The sequence below is a fragment of the Balaenoptera borealis genome (assembly GCF_965194805.1).
Source record: "Balaenoptera borealis genome assembly, chromosome: 2".
NCBI classification, from domain to species: Eukaryota; Metazoa; Chordata; class Mammalia; order Artiodactyla; family Balaenopteridae; genus Balaenoptera; species Balaenoptera borealis.
This window is the reverse complement of record NC_138867.1, coordinates 75659498-75676154: the sequence shown is the minus strand read 5'-3', so window position 1 is coordinate 75676154 and position 16657 is coordinate 75659498. Positions and strand designations below refer to the sequence as shown.

General features: G+C 32.7%; 2 long non-coding RNA genes across 2 annotated transcripts in view; both read left to right on the top strand.

Annotated features, from left to right (window-relative positions):
• LOC309622620 overlaps positions 1 to 16657 on the top strand; it is a 1071855-nt gene that overhangs the window by 100947 nt on the left and 954251 nt on the right. The window lies entirely within an intron of this gene.
• On the top strand, positions 1807 to 16629 carry LOC309622624. The gene is made up of 2 exons (XR_014241039.1): positions 1807 to 11143; positions 11197 to 16629. It is a non-coding gene; the product is annotated as an uncharacterized lncRNA (long non-coding RNA).

Genomic DNA, 16657 nt, shown 5'->3' with positions numbered 1-16657 from the left:
AATTAAAACAGCAATGAAATACCAGTACACACCTGTTAGAATGGCTAAAATCTGAAACACTGACAACAACAAAAGGCAGTGAGGACTTGGAGCAACAGGAGCTCTCATACATTGCTGGTGGGAATAAAACATGGTACAGCCACTTTGGAAGTCAGTTCACAATTTTTTTAACTAAATATACTATTACCATATGATCTAGAAATTGCAATCCTTGGTATTTACCCAAAGGACTTGAAAGCTATGTCCACACAAAAACCTGCACACAGATGTTTATAGTACCTTTATCCATATTTGTCAAAGCTTGGAGGTAACCAAGGAGTCCTTCAGTAGGTAAATGGCTAAATAACCTGTGGTACATCCAGACAATGAATTACTATTAAATGTTAGAAAGAACTGAGCTACCAAGCTGTGAAAAGAAGTGGAGGAAACTTAGGTAAATATTACTCTAGGTGAGAGAAGACAATCTGTAAAGGCTACAAACTGTATGATTCCAATCATGTGCCATTCTAGAAAAGGCAAAACTCTGGAAACAGTAAAAAGATCAGTGGCTGCCAGAGTTTAGGGGTGGTGGTTAGGGCAAATAGGCAGAACACGAAGGATTTTTAGAGCAGTGAAAATAATCTTTATGATACCATACTGATGGATACATGTCATTACATATTTGTCTAAACCTATAAAATGCAAAACACCCAAAGTGAACTTTAATGTAAACTATGGGCTTTGGGTTTTTATGATGTGTCAATGTAGGTTTATCTATTGTAACAAATGCAGTACTCTGGTAGGGGATGTTGATAATGGGAGAGGGTAAGTATGTGTGGGAATAACGGGTATATGGGAAATCTCTGTACCTTCTCCATCAATTTTACTGTGAACCTTAAACTACTCTGAAAAATAAAGTCTTAATAAAAAAAGAATAATGAACAAAACATCTGAACATATTTTTCACCAAAGTAGATATACAAATTCTCAGCAATCACATTAAAAGATGCTAATTATTAGTAATTAGGGAAACTCCAACTAAAACCACAATATGATACTAGTACATATCTCTTAGAACGTCTAAAATTAAAAAGACTGACCACACCTAGTGCTGGTGAAGATGTGGAGCAACTGAAGTGCTCACACATTGCTGGACAGAATGTAAATGGTAAACTCATTCTAGACAACAGTTTGAATATTTGTTGGGAAGCAGCTGCATAGCACAGGGAGATCAGCTCAGTGCTCTGTGACCACCTAGAGCGGTGGGATAGGGAGGGTGGGAGGAAGACACAAGAGGGAGGAGATATGGGGATATACGTATACATATAGCTGATTCATTTTTTTATACAGCAGAAACTAACACAACACTGTAAAGCAATTATATTCCAATAAAGGCATTAAAAAAAAAAAGTTAAGCATACAATCACCATATGACGTAACCTTTCTACCCCTTGCTATTTACTCAAAATAAATGAAAGCATATGCCCAAAGACTTGTCACAAATGTACATAGAAGCATTTTTTTGAAATAACTAAAAACTGCAAGCAACTCAAATGTCCACCAAAGAGAAGAATGGATAAACACACTGCAGTATATTCATGAAGTAAATTACTACTCAGTAATAAATTTAAGCAAATACTGATAAATGCAAACATACTGTTGAATCACAAAAAAGTATTACAATAAATGAAAAATGTCAGATACAAAAATTGTATGTTTGATAATTCCATTTCCATGAATAATACTCCGTAGAAATAGAAATCAGAATACTAGTTACCTGAGGACCAGCAAGGAGAATGACTAGGAAAAGTACATGGAACATTTCAGAGCACTTACAGTGCTCCTTATGTTGATATACTCACATGGAATTAAAAACTCCGTTCAGTGTCTGTACATTGGAATGAATGTAATTTGTACAATTACTGTAAGACCATCATGATAACAATAAAATGTTGACAGATGAATCATAAAGAAATTTACCTAAACATACAACCAAAGGTAAAATGATGTAGAATAGGAGAAATATATTAAAAAAGAACAATTTCTACCTAGGAGGTCTCATAAGCAAATAACAGTAGTTCCTTAAAGAGCAAACCAATGGAATGAGGGTGAAGTAATTATCAAACAAACAAAAATATAAGACTTTGTATTTGGACAGAAAAATGCATTTAACGTTTGATTACAAAGACTCTAATGCCAGAATCCCTGGGTTAAATTCCATCTACCTCTAACTAATTGTGCAATTTCCAGCGAATTACTTAACCTCTATGCACCTAAATTTTCTCATCTTTGAAACTGAGATAATAATAGTACACCCTTCATTATCACATTGTTGTGAGGACTACATGAGTTCAGATATACCAGGCAAAAGCACTTTGAATAGCACCAGGCACAAATTAAGTGCTATGCAAATGCTAGTTCTAGTATTGTTATTGTTATTACTATTATTATTAAAGGATATATATGAATTTTCAAAATAAAAGACATCATTAAGTATTGAGCAAATCTAATAAAAATAAATTCACCTCAAGATACATTGCCATGAAATTTCAAAAGCCTAAGAACAAAGGGAAAATGATAAAGCTTCCTGAAAGATGGAAAGAGAAAAAGGGGGAAAAGAAACTGATCACTTACAAAAGCTTGGATTCACAATGGCAATAAGTATTTGAAAAGCACTAGAATATACAACACAATGCAGAATATAGTATGAGAGCAAATTATATAAGACATGCAACAAATTTCTTACCACATGAATTAATGAAAGAATAGGAGAATAAATAAGAAAGTGAAATACACAAGACTAAGGAAAAAAGAGAATTCACTCAAAGAATTATGAGAAATCCCAGGATAAATAATAGGACCAGTGAATAATGGGTCCAGAGTGGAGCAGTTGGTAGAGGATTCCCAGAAATATTTTCAAGGAAAAGAGAGATTTCACAGATCTGACAGTATTATTCTAGGAATACTGGAAGAACTATGGGCTTTAATAAACAGTTATTAAGCAATGTTTACATAGTCATAACAATGTTTATTAATATTTGACTTAGAATCAATCTATAAATTCAAAGGAAAAAGTCAGTTAAGAATGACAGCAGTTGGAAGATAAAAGGGGTGAATTCTGGAATTGCTAATACCCTCGACTTTCAGAGTCAGGATTTAAGAGACAATGTCTATAGAGGATGGAACAAAAATAAAGGAATAACTATATTCTTTAAAGTCCCCAAATAACCAATAAAGTATCTAAAAATAGTGATATGAATATATTGGGGTGAGAAAGAGGAGGCATGGAGAGTTCAAGCAAACTAAATAGTCAGAAAATAAAAACTGAAGTAAGTCAGACAGAGAAAAACAAAAATCATATGATATTACTTATATGTGGAATCTAAAAAAATGGTACAAATGAGCTTATTTACAAAACAGAAATAGAGTCACATATACAGAAAACAAACTTACGGTTACCAGGGAGGAAAAGGGGGAGGGAAGGTATAAATAGGGAGATTGGGACTGACATATACACACTACTATATATAAAATAGATAACTAATAAGGACCTACTGTATAGCATAGGGAACTCTACTCAATACTCTATAATGGCCTACATGGGAAAAGAATCTAAAAAAGAGCAGATATATGTATATGTATAACTGATTCAGTTTGCTGTACACCTGAAACTAACACAACATTGTAAATCAACTGTACTCCAATAAAAATTTTAAAAATTAATGCTTAACGTTGATATATCAGTAAACTGAAAATTTTTTAATATTATTTAGAGATATGCTCTAAGGAAAACAAAAAGTTAAAAGTGGTAGCTCCTTCTGAAACTGGCAGTTGAGTTTAAGAAAGCAGTGAACATGTGCTTGATTATAATCTTACTATAATTTCTATTATTTATCTTTTATGAATATATGTATTTCATACAAATTAAGAAAAATACTGAAGAATACCACAAAAATATAAAATGTTAGCCAGTGAGTACAAAATGATGAAAAATTAAATGAAACAGAGTCTACAGGCAGACAAATGAAGATATATGGATGACACTTATGACTATGTTAAAGATAGGATTTCAAATCAGTACTGGAAATATTAATTATGATATCAGGACATCAGTTACAAATGAGGGAAGCCTAAGATTAGATCTTTATATTACACAACGCACAATAATATATCCCAGACGGACTTCAGAAACAATTTTTTAAAATATGCTTGAGGTATTGAAAGAAAACACAGGGAAAGGTTTTTTATAATTTGGGCTGAGAAGCCCTTCCTAAAGCAAGAGCAATAACCCAAAACCACAAAGAAAGTCTGCAGGGTTGATTAATAGTGTGTGCTTCTGTTTAAAAATAGCCATAAATGATGTCAAAAAGCAGGTAACAGACTGGAATAAAATACTTGCAATATACCTAGCAGACAGTATCTGTAAAAATAACACTGTCACATGACATGCACTATAAATTAATGAAAAGATTATCTATCTAATTTTTTTTAAAATGTAAGATTAAAACAATGTTACCATTTTACTGATTCTTTTGGCAAAAACAAAGTTTAAGTAAAATTCCCCGGTGTAACCTCTTATGTCTGGTGCTTTTTGGTAAATTGATAACTTTGTATTTCTTGTATGGGAATTGTTCTAAGTAAACTTGCTTTCTCTTAGGGATTAATTAGGGGAAGTAATTTTTTTCCTAGGGAATTATGTTACATCATGTTTTCAAATTTATTTGCATGAATGTTGCAAAATAGTATGAGTTTTAAATTTTTTTCTGAAATTCAATGGTTACTTTCTCCTTATTTAGTATTTTACATATTTGTGATTTCTTCCCCTTTTTCTTGATTAGTTTCTCTAGGGTTTGTCTATTTTAATGATTTTAAAGTATTTCTATTCAATTATTGGTTTTGCTGTTTTGCTATTTTCTAACGAATTTATGACTATATTATTTATTTTCTGCTTTCCTTTTATTTTTTGTTTTGTTTCTAACTTTTTTGATTTACACATTAATTCTCTTTTATTCTTTATTTCTCCTATACATATTTAATGCTATTAGTTTTCTATTGCACTCCCTAGATCTTGATCTGAAGTTTTCATTGCCATTTTTTTTACAACTTTCTCAATTTTAGTTTGATTCCCCTTTGATGCAAGGCTTATTTAACAAATAGTTTCAAAAGATTCTTGGGAAGGTTTGTTGTTTTGATTTTGTTATTAATTTCTAGTTTTATTGCCACTTGATTGCCTAATATTTTTGGTATTCTTTCTATTTTACAAAAGAATAATTGTTTAGATAATTTTCAAAACAGTAATTTGAGGGAAATAAACAATAAAAAAAAAGTATAGTTACCTTTAGATTCATGATTCTATCCTCACCATTCTATTACTACTCTGGTACCACTCCATAGAAAGATGCACAAAAGTGAAGTTAGAATATTGCTTATAAGTTTAGTTTTTATATTTAAATATTCAGAAATGATTTGTGTTCATCAATGGGGAAGTTATAACCATAATATGATGCAACTATGCCTTGGAATATTATGCAAATTTTAAGAGTGACATGGACCTATATATACCCAGAGCCACATTAAGGAAAAAATAAAAGCAAAATCTCAAGAAAATATAAAATATACTAAATTTTATTAAATGTAAACTGTATACTTACAAATACATGTGTAAGTGAATGTAAGAGAGATTGGGAGTTTGCACACCATACTGTTTGTGGACGTGAGATGGATAAGTGAGTGGGTAAAGGGACAGCTCTTATGGTCTAGACCCCACCCCCCACCCCAGTGGACCAGGCCAAGGCTAGGTTTTATCTAAAATCTCATCCTTGCTCAGGGCTATTTCTATTTTTGACTTATTTCCTCTTCACAAATTTGTGTGAAGTACACCCTTAGTAAAACATGGGCCTTCCAATCCCTAACTCTACTATTCTAGGGAACCCAACATTGACTGGCAGGTATGAGTGTAAAGGGATATGGTTAAATCACATTAAAGAATCAAGTATAAGACAGAGTTGGAAAGAGGTTTGTAGATGTTTTTGCATGGAATCAAGGGACACTTCCTCAAGTATGAGGAGCACAGTATTCTTCAAATAGAAAGATAAAGATGAGAAAAGTTTGGGAAATAGTAACTATAACTTCACACACACTGTTAATTTTTTTTTTTTAAGATTTTTATTTCCAATATCTTTTAAAGAATGCACTGGTCTTAGACTTTATACTGCAAAATCAAACGTTTGTTCTCAGGCATTGATTTCAGCTGTCCAAATTTCTGTGAGAATTTCCTTTTGTATAGCACTCATCTTGTTATGATAGCATCTTTAAATAACTAGTTATAATAATTGGCATGATAAGCGGTGGACCTATTTTGCATCTTTTAAAAATATTTTGATATATATGTTTCAATTTAATTACTGAGTATTTTTATAAAAATTAAAAGAACAATATGAGCACTAAAAGCATGTTTTAGGAAACTTTACACAGCCCAATCAGAGTTGGAAAAACATTATCACAATCCTTTGTTTTTCTGAGTGTTCACAGGAATTGTTGTATTTTACTTTTAAACCTAAAGAATTAAAAGTTAATCAGATGTTGGTGAGAGGTCAGATAAAACACACATCCATATGCTGTCTGATGAGGACACTGAAAACAGTTCTGATAACATTTTTAAAAATTTTCTATTTCAATTTTTTAAAACCTAGAAATCACTAATAAAGGGCACTTAGTCCTATGAAAGATGACATTAAAGGATATTTGCCATCAGAGATTACCTACCAGAACTATAAATCACATGTCATTTAGTGATGTATCTATAACTACTTAGTTGGCATGACAAAATCGGATAGTGATTACATGATTTATGAGGTATAGAGGAGAACCCCTCAAGGGGAATATTCACAGAGACCAAAATATTTGAACATGGAAAGACTATTTTACTTTCCTTAACATCAATTCAGATTTAAATGAGGGGAGAAAATCTAGTGGGTAATTTAGGCACAATTTTATGGTGTTAGATATAAAAGATAAAAAAAATTAGAATGCTTCTATCAAGATGATAGACAAGAATAAAAATGCCTGCAGTACTATAAAGACAGGATATAAACTCTTTTTTCCTCTCAAAAAATAAAAAATGTGATCAACAGAAAAAAGAAGCCAGCATATTTTAGAAGATAAAACATGATCTTGTATACCTGGTTTAGATTCAATTCCACGATGTATTAATTTTTCAATCTTTGCAGTATTATTTAACTTATCTGTGCCCCAATTTACTCATTTATACAATGGAGATTAAAATATCTATTTCATAAAACTGTTTTTAAGATTAAATTATCAAACATAAAATCTCTTAGAACCATGCCTGGCATAGAGAGCTGCTCGGTTTTAAATTGATAGCTCTCATTATTTTTAGTATTGGGAAACAAGATAAATCAACCATGCACATTTTGTTTTTCTGTTGAAATGGCTTCAATTTTACCACAACTTCTATTTAAAAGAATACATGGAGGTAAAAACATAAATGCTTGTGTTGTCTGAATGAGGTGTTTCAGGAGCATTAAAATTAATGAAACTAGATAATGGCCTGCAGAACTGATGCTCTGTTCAATGCACTGTTCTGTTTCCAGTAGACTTGGTTAAGACATAGTGGGATGAAGGCAAGAAAAGCTTTTTCAAACAGCTCTTTATATGGAAAACTCTTCTGTGGTGCTTCAACATTGTCAAGATGTTTAGGAAGAGACTGATTTTAGACAATTCATCAGTTCTCTCTGGTCTAGTCAAAAACAGTGGCTAACATTTATTAAGGTCTGTTTCTCACACTATTCAAAACATGTTAAATGTATTGATTTCTTTAATCTTATGATAACCTTATAAAGTAGTACTTTCATTCTCATTTGGGGTGGTAGAGATAAATGTGGCAAGGCTCCTGGCTTCATGTTCTGCCAGAGATGGAGGCTCATGAGTTTAAAAACAAGCAAGCAAATCAATAGGTCTGGACAATTCAAGTACTCCATCCTCTTCACAATTGAGAGTATTTTGCAGGGATGGATCTGCGGAAGTTATTAATTTCTCTTGTTTCAATTTCCTAACCATCCACCTCATCCAGTTATGTGAAAATTAAATGACGCTAGAAATTAAGTATTCAAAAATGCTTAGAAGGGTACCTGAAACATTCCATCCATAAGCACCCATAAATTTAGCTATTATTGTTGTTGTTATTATTATATTAATCCTAAATTGGTAAGATTTGAGTTCCTTGTACTAGCAATTCTTGGAGCTCAACATAGAGAAAAGCTTTTTGGATCCCTGGACTCACAATTATGAAAGTCAATTTCTCTTTATGCATTGATTTAAAAGTAATATAAATTTCTACAAATGAAACTAAAAAACTCTTAACTGACACAAATGTTTAATGATTTTTTTCATTTTGTACTATGATCCAACAATGTTGCTTAGGCATTTTGCTTCTGATAATGATGATGTTTATTTAAATATTAGGACATATATTAGAGTATTAGATATGCATATTTGTGTATACATGTGTGTGCATACATATATACACATATATATGTGTGCATATATATACATATATGATTTGGCAAGTATCAAATGAAATGATTTTTCTTCAATTGCTACATAGTATAGTAACAGAGACATGCTATGTAGTGCTAGACTAACCAACAGTTTAATAGTGATTTTTCATATGATCACAACTATAACATAAATTATCTATGGACAAATATTTTAAGATAACATAACAAATGAAAAAATAAACATTTCATGACTAGAGTGGTGAGATTTTAGGTTAATGTTTTTCTTTCAAATTAATTTTACCTGGCTATACTTTTGTTAGGATTACCAAAGTCAGAAGAAAAAGTAGCAATAGATGGATATTTGCCCTTTTGAACACTATACCTCTACTAATGCCAGTACATTCACTTAAAATATCCACTCCTTTCCTCCTCATTTCTCATAATTCCATTCATCTTTCAGGGCCTGTCTCAAATCCCACTTCTTCAATAAATGTCTCTCTGACTACCTCAACCTGAAGTAAATTCTCCTAGCTCTGAGCTCCCCTAGAAATTCTTGTCTGCACTGTGTGTTCAGAAATTAATCATGCATTGTCTTGAGATAGTGAAAAGAGAGCTGGGCTTTGAAGTCAGACTTGAGATGCATCCTGACTCTACTATAAAATAGCTGCATGACCTTGGGCAAGTTATTTGTTCTGTAATAGATAGGCACTGTTTTGAGTCCTTTTGTGTAGATAAAGGAATTGACACACAATGTATGTCTCTATCTTAATCTGTAAGTCTCTAGATTGCTACAGTAAAGTGTCCATGGCTGCATTGTAAATTGCGCAAACAGGATTCAAACCCTGGCACCCTGGCTTTAGAGTCCATGTTCCTATGCAGTATACTATATCACCTTTCAATTTCTGTTCCAGCAGTTCGTGATGGTTACTAAACTCAGAGACTTATTAAGCGGATGAAATTAAATAACAAAGTGCTTGGCACATAGGTGTATAACAAGTGCCATTTGGCATCTCCCTTGTTTCATTCCTCATGTATTGCTGCCTCAAACTACCACTTCTGTTATTAACTTTTCCTTTGTTTATATCTTGTCTGTGCAGATGGATCATACACTGCCTGAGGCTCCCATAATATCTGGCACTTTGCTGAACACATGCCTAAGCAAGGTATTCAAACACCTTTGCGACCTAGATTGATGCGCGTTCAGCTTTACCTTTCCCCACTCCCTGACTTCTAGCCTCAGTAGTCTCCTGCAAAACTTCTGTTTCACCACTTCAACTACTGCAACTCCCTCTACCTACAATGCCCTTGCCACTCTCCTGTGACTAATGCCAACGCCTACATATTCAGCTCTGCCTGTCCTCCTTCTCAAAGCTACCCCTAAACACCCCAGTTGGGGAAGAGCCTCATATCTATGGTCCTATAGCCTCCTGTGAATACCACTGTTCAGAGTACAGTAAGCCAGGTAAGCACAAATTATTTCAATACCCTGTGGCAAGATCTGGAAGACAGGGACTTGATTCAAGCCATCTTAGTATTCCCAATACATTGCACAATAACTGGAGCTGTAGGCATTCAATAGGTGAATTTTCTTTATAATAGACTTTTCTTTTTTTTTTTTTTTTTTTTAACTTCACTTAGAGAAAGTTTTGGAGAAAAGTATTCCTCATAATACAGTCTCTTCTTCCATGAATTACACAAATGTTAGCATTTCCCAAAGTATGTCTGTGCAGAAGAATGTTCTGTGGGGAAAAAAATGGTCCTGTGGCCAAATATATTTGGAAATGACTGCCTATTTTCACTCTCATTATCGAAAACCAGCTGTATCACGATACATGTTAATTCAATAAATATTTATTGAGAATCACACACAATATAAGACGTGAATAAGACAGAAATAAACTATGCCCTCATGGATTTTATGATCTATCAGATCTCTGAGAAGTCTTGAAATAAAAAAATATATTTGCCTCGTTCACCAATATGTTCCAATATATTTGATCAGAGATCCTTAATACATAACAATATTCCAGACACACATTATGGAAAATATTGCCCAGCAATGTTACCCAGATTAGATAATGCTTTTTCCTCTCTTAACCTAAGTTTATTCTTTGTATTACTTCTAATTTCCATGACAACTAGGAGAAACTGATAATTCCATAGTAACAGTACATATTATTAAATATTAAAACTAATAGTTAGAAATGTTTAAATTGCAGTTCTATTCGAAGATACTTTATAGTGTTAAAATGTTATTAATTGATATTAAAGCATTGAAAATAAAGTGAGGCAAAAGTAAAATGTCATTAAAGACTTGTACTATAGGTAGACATAAAAAAAGGTTTGTAAAAGACTAATTTACTGATTTGCAGTTGCTAAATGAATACATAACTGGATTTACATAGTGTTTAGGTGAATACATGTTCCAGCCTGTGCTATGATACTGTAACTTGGTTTCTATAAATTAGTCTAGATTTTTACTACCAGACTGAAATGGAAAATTAGAAAAATTAAAAGAAAAAAATCAGGCACCACTCTTCTGTCACATGTAGTTATTTCTTGGGGGAAAAACGTTGTAAATTATATGGTCAATTGATTTTTTTCTTAATTTTCATATTACTTTCATGAGTTACTAGCCAAAAAAGGTGATTTTTTTCTTAATTTTCATATTACTTTCATGAGTTACTAGCCAAAAAAGGAAGTCATTTTATCAGACTTAATTTATCTTGACACCTCACAGCTTTTAAACACCTGTTTCATATTAAAATTTTCTCTTTCTTTGGTATTAGTAGCTTTTTATATGTTCGTCTCCATCTACTCGCATGGATATTTTTCCTATATTCTCTCCAATGGTAACACCTACTATTTTCATCTTTTCACTGGGGGCGTTACCCAAGATTTAATTAGGAGATCTTTTCTGTATAGTTTTCTGTCTATATTTACCTCTATATCACCAGAGATTAAATCAGTACCTCCAACATGCCAGCTGCTCAGAAATATTTGCTAAACGAATGCATGAGATAAAGCTGAATAAACTATGGCAGTTGTGGATGGCAAAAAGTAGGAGAATAGGGGACAGTAGAAGGGATAAAGGCTCACTTAAGGTGACCCAGGCTTCACTCTTTTGCCACATGAGATACTGACATTACAGAAATTTGAGTTAAATCATGACTTTATCAATACTAAATGGAACTCTAGAGTTGTTAGAACTTACATCCAAAACATACGTGTTAGCAAGAGGGACCATGTCTATTTTATTTACCCTTTTATTTCTAGTGCCTTGAACAATGCCTGGAGACATAGTACGCACTCAAATATTTGCCAACAAATAAAGCCAATCAATTTATTCATGAGGAAAAGTATCATCAATATTGTGCCCGCAGAATTTTCCACCAGGATGGTGGAGAGAAATATCTTTTCACAGTCAATTCATCAAATCACAGTCACTGCTTAGGAAATTTCTTGAATTTTAGCTTTTCCATGTCTATATTTCTTACTCTTATATGCAATTGTTTATGTTAATATTCTAATCATAATATACATTTTCATAACTAAACATAAGAATAGATTAATTATATTTATCTTGAGGTCCAAATTACCAGATGGACACTGATACAACTTCATATTTTATTCAATCATTCCCTATGTATAATATTCCAAAGTTAATTGCAATTGAAGTCATATTTTTAACATTCCTTAACAATACAACCAGTGTCATACCTTATCATACATAGTATCTAGCTTTTTTGCTACTCATATAGTTGATGTTTAATGAGTATTTGGTAATCTAATGAATGATCGAATATTACTGATGCCTTGAGAGCCATAGTCTTCTCAAAGTTTCTTTAAAGTTTGAATTATTTTACAACTTGAATCAACTCAAAAAGATAGCAAAGCCAGTGGTCAGCATCTCATGACCTTCCTTGCAATGGTGGGCTCCTCATTCTTACTAACTCTTTATTAACTAAAATTCCAACTCTGAATATGCCACTCACTTAAAAAACTTACACTTCTCTTCCTCATTTCTCCTAATAAAAAATTGCCTATATAGTCTCTTGTTTCCTGAAAAGCAATTCTCTGAAATCTGGAAATGATGAAGCCCAGTTTTCCTAAATGGTTCTGTCTTTACCAATCCCTAGGTGCCACCAAGATATTGAGCATTGATATTTGGTGTATAAAATGTACTTGACTAAACTAAAACAAAACTAAGAAATAAGCAAATGCATTATGTTATACAATTCTACTAGATACTTAAAAGTTTTGAACAGTTTTCTCCTCTTTAGAATTTTCTTTAATAATTGTACTTTAAATGTTATTCTTCCCATGAAGCGAGATGAAGATGTAAAGGGGTAAAATGGAATGGACAGAGTTAGCGGGAGAGAAATGTCAAGTGCACGTTAAGCGAATTGTATAACAGGACTTTTATCGAAAGGAAACATTAATATTTGCCAATAATGACAGTCAAAAAAGAATCAAAGGTCCATTCATGAAGATTACAAAGTCAATTATCTAAAGCTTTAAAAAATGGCCTCAAATCTAATTAAAATAAAATTGAGTTAGCATATTATAATGTTGAAATAATTGAACCAAATATATGGGTGTGTTGTATGTCCATCTGGAAATTTGAAATTTGGGACAAATTTACTTGACACATTTTTATGTTTAGTTATAAAACTACAAATTGTGTTTAGAATGTTAACATCAACAATTGCATAATAAGGTAGAAATGTGCCCTTTTTTAGTGTCTTTTCTAGCCTTCTAAAAGTTCCTGGATGGGTAATAAAATCTCTATTAATAATTTTATAATGAGCTCTCACTGTAAGAAAAAAATATGTAGCATTTTAAAGCTAGCTGTCATGTAATGTACAAAATAGTGAATACATTTGTTATTCATTACCTGATACTTTATAGTTATGAATTTTTCATATCCCTGTAGTGTCATCTTACCCCAGCTGCCCTGGCATACATCCTGGTTCAAATCAGGGCCAGCCAAACATAAACAAATAAATGAAGTTGAACAGGTAAGTCTTAGAGATCCTTTTCCATGATACAGAGAAAAATCTTTGTTTTGATTTTAGAAATACTGTAGTCAGGAGGTATTGGTAAAAGGGATTGTTGGTTAATACTAATGAATAATTGAAATTCATTCATATTTTGAGATAGTTGCTGGATATTAACTCTAGAAAACTCAGAACATCCTTAGAACTATGTCATTTTCATACAGCCATAGAAGTTAATAAGTCCCTAGTCATCCATGCTGCTATACTTGGGACATTACCTCCTGAATTCTTAGAGTCATGTTTTTATTGCCTTAAGAAATATATTAATTTATATTTCATACATCTCTCACTGATATTCACTTGGCAAAATAATTCTATCATAATATCTCACTAATGATATTTCAAATATCCCTTTCTCTAAAAGATAGTTAGATTTAGAAGCATGCCTTAAATTGGGATGCCTTAGATTAGTAAGTTAAGTGTACTGTACAATGAGCTGGTTCTGTTGGCACTCTTATTTTCACCATGACACCAAGAGAAATAATATTTACCTATGAGACACATGCAATATTTTGTGTAATTTCCCAAGAATTTACTGTAATTCAGTCACCTATGTTCTTTTTTTTTTAAATCAAAGTAAGTGAGGATAATGATAGTATAAAAATAACCTTGAATCTTTTCTCTATGGTAAATAAATCACTTATGAAATTTCATATTTTAGTTTTTGTTAATAGAAAACACCTTGGTGGAGATCTCACATGAGATTTTGCCACATACCTCTATAACTGTTAATGTAATGTAGCTGCGTTCTAAGTTAACTGTACTTTTTTGGACCTAAAGTACCGTTCTCATATCTGAATCAAAATGGTGTCAATATTAAACTAAAGTTAATGTTGAACTTCCATTGGTTCCTATGTAGAAGTGGACCTGAAGCTTGTTCTATTAAAGATGATCCAGGTTCTTATCTCAACCATTCAATCAGAATCATACAAGCTTTCTCACACTGTAATAACTTCCAGATGGTGGATGAACTAAAATAAAACTCATAAAACTAAAGTAAAATAAAACTTTCAACAAAAGTTTGGGAAAATATTAGCCAAGTACAAAAGACTAAGAACACTAAGGAAGTTATTTTCAACCTAGTTTTTCCTTGCTTTAAAAAATGCCACTGGCAAGAATAATGATGCTTCCATAATGTTACTAGAGTGCTGTATTTGTAAAGCAGCATGTAAGCCTCATAAAAGGGTAATGAGTTCCTTAAGTGATAGTAAAATAAGCTTTCATGTAGAGATATGCTGAGGTACTACTGTTCATGGGCAGCACTAGAGTTGCATTACCTATTTTGTATTGCAATTTTCACTAACAAAAAAAAAAAGGAATTACAGTAATGGTCACATTTTCTTCCTCTGACATAAAAAACAACGCTAGTGGAATTCAACTAAGAGAATGGATAAAATCTTATATAAAATTTATACTTATTTGGCTATTCTCCTTTATATAAGCATGTCCTTTGAGTAGGAGTAAATTTCTCTGGCTAATCATAGAATTACCCCCAGATACCTATTTTCAGTTGATTTGGTCTCTACTCGATTTATCAATTATTACAGCTTCATAAGATATGCATACGTCCCTTGATATTTATATTAAGTAACACTTGTCTTCTCCCTTCCGTGTAAAATAACAGTCAATAAAAGGAATCATTCAGTATTGGTGAAATATAATTTAATAGAAGACATAAAAAGTTTTTTTTAAAGTCCTTCAATCTAGTTTCACCCTTCAGGAGAAAAATCTTGTCTATCATGTAATTGAAATTCCCTAAGAATAGAAATTCCATATTAAATTCCATTGGTTAATTGCCTACACAATCAAGAAGACTTTTCTATCCTCTATCACCATTCTTAATTGGATTTCTTGCTCTTTAGCAACAAGAGGAAACAGATGGTTCCAGAAATCAGAAATTTCCAGTAAGTGGCAGGTACATGAAATATCTTAGTGCTTTGTCATACTAAGTTTGGCAAGGCAACATGTAGAGGAAGGAGAGATTATATCTAAGAAGCTTGTGAGCAAATTTCTAAAGGATTCAAATGGAAATTATGACTTTTGGGGCAGATATTTAAAAAGAAATGCTTTTGAATGATAGACCACAGACAAATAATATAGACTATGGTGAGGTAAAGCCCTTATTATTAAGTCTGCAGTTAAATCAAAAAAAAAAAAAAAGCTCAACAAGGAAGACTAGAGGATAAAACTTTCTGTGGTTTCATAAAAAGCTAAGCCCATTAGCACCCAACTATTGAAGTGCTCTCTTCCTAACAAATATATGAACTTTTTGCATGAGTTAAATCAAGACAGATAAAAGTGCCCAAATGCTAAATTCTATTTTCATTGGACAGGGTAAGGGTATATTTCTACCATTTAGATTACAGACTTTATTTAATAGAAGAGCCAAATGAAAAACTTGGTGCTCCTCTGTAGCCACTCATGTGTAAAAATCTGTGCATATTTGAAAAATAGAAACAAAGGCAGTTTTTTAATCCTTAAATCTGAAACTAGTTGGTGGGTAGGGCGATCTGCTCAGCCTGAGTGCAGCTGGTTCCTCAGCACATAGTCTTAGGCCAGAGGACCACATGAAGCACTTTTAAGACAATTTCTGTATATTTTTATTCCAGATTCCCTATAATAAAAAAAATTAAAATATACCAAAGAATTTGTACATACAAATATACAACGAAATGAGTATTTCCTTCACAGGAGAGGGGGAGAGAATAAGAAATTTACATTAAGGGCTTCCCAGGTGGCGCAGTGGTTGAGAGTCTGCCTGCCAATGCAGGGGACACGGGTTCGAGCCCTGGTCTGGGAAGATCCCACATGCCGCGGAGCAACTGGGCCCGTGAGCCACAACTACTGAGCCTGCGCGTCTGGAGCCTGTGCTCCGCAACGAGAGGCCGCGATAGTGAGAGGCCCGCGCACCGCGATGAAGAGTGGCCCCCGCTTGCCACAACTAGAGAAAGCCCTCGCACAGAAACGAAGACCCAACACAGCCATACATACATACATACATAAATAAAAAGAATGTAAGCAGACAAGAATAGCATTAAAAAAAAAAAAAATTAAAAAAAAAAAAAAAGAAATTTACATTAAGTTCTTCCTTATAAAAGG